We start from the raw sequence: 490 nt of genomic DNA, 5'->3' as shown, positions 1-490 counted from the left end.
GGCGCGAGGCAGCGGCCGTTGGAGCCGGGCGGCGGCGGCGGCGCGCGCAGAGTGTAAGGCGGGAAGCGCCCCGCCGGGGACACCCCGAGGCCGCAGCCCGGGGGCCGCCTGAGGGGAAAGCGAAACCAAAAGGGCGGTAGGCGGCGGCGAAGGGGCGGGCGGGGCCCCCCCGCCGCTCAGGCTCGGCTCGGCTCGGCTCGCTCCTCCCCTCAGCGCCGAGGCGGAGCGGGGCGGTGGTGGTGGCGGCGGGCGAGCGGGCTCAGCGCTCCCTCATGGCCCTGGCGCCGGGTCAGCGGGCACGGTAGCCGCCTCCGGCTGTCGCCGCGGGTGAGTCAGAGCTGCCCAGGGAGGGCGGGCTGGACATGAGCCTCGCCGCCGGGCTTCGAGCAGCGGCCGGAGACTGAGCCACAAAGAAGTTTCCCCGGCGGCGGTGGCGGCGCGGCGTTCCCCCATGCACGCCCCCGGCCGCCGGCCCTGGGGCGCTGCCCGG

The 490-nt window shown here is 79.0% G+C and overlaps 1 protein-coding gene across 2 annotated transcripts in view; it reads left to right on the top strand.

Annotated features, from left to right (window-relative positions):
* The first annotated feature begins 248 nt into the window (after positions 1–248).
* The window catches only part of ITPKA (inositol-trisphosphate 3-kinase A), a 38,874-nt gene continuing 38,632 nt past the window's right edge, over positions 249–490 (top strand). For both annotated transcript variants that reach the window (XM_010580075.1, XM_010580074.1), the window contains exon 1: positions 249–490. This exon is cut by the window's right edge and continues 470 nt beyond it. The gene's annotated coding sequence lies outside the window, so the exon portion shown is untranslated.

This window comes from Haliaeetus leucocephalus, unplaced genomic scaffold (assembly GCF_000737465.1).
Source record: "Haliaeetus leucocephalus isolate CR32 unplaced genomic scaffold, Haliaeetus_leucocephalus-4.0 Scaffold696, whole genome shotgun sequence".
In the NCBI taxonomy this organism is placed as follows: domain Eukaryota; kingdom Metazoa; phylum Chordata; class Aves; order Accipitriformes; family Accipitridae; genus Haliaeetus; species Haliaeetus leucocephalus.
The sequence above is the reverse complement of the archived record's forward strand: the minus strand, read 5'-3'. Positions and strand labels throughout refer to the sequence as shown.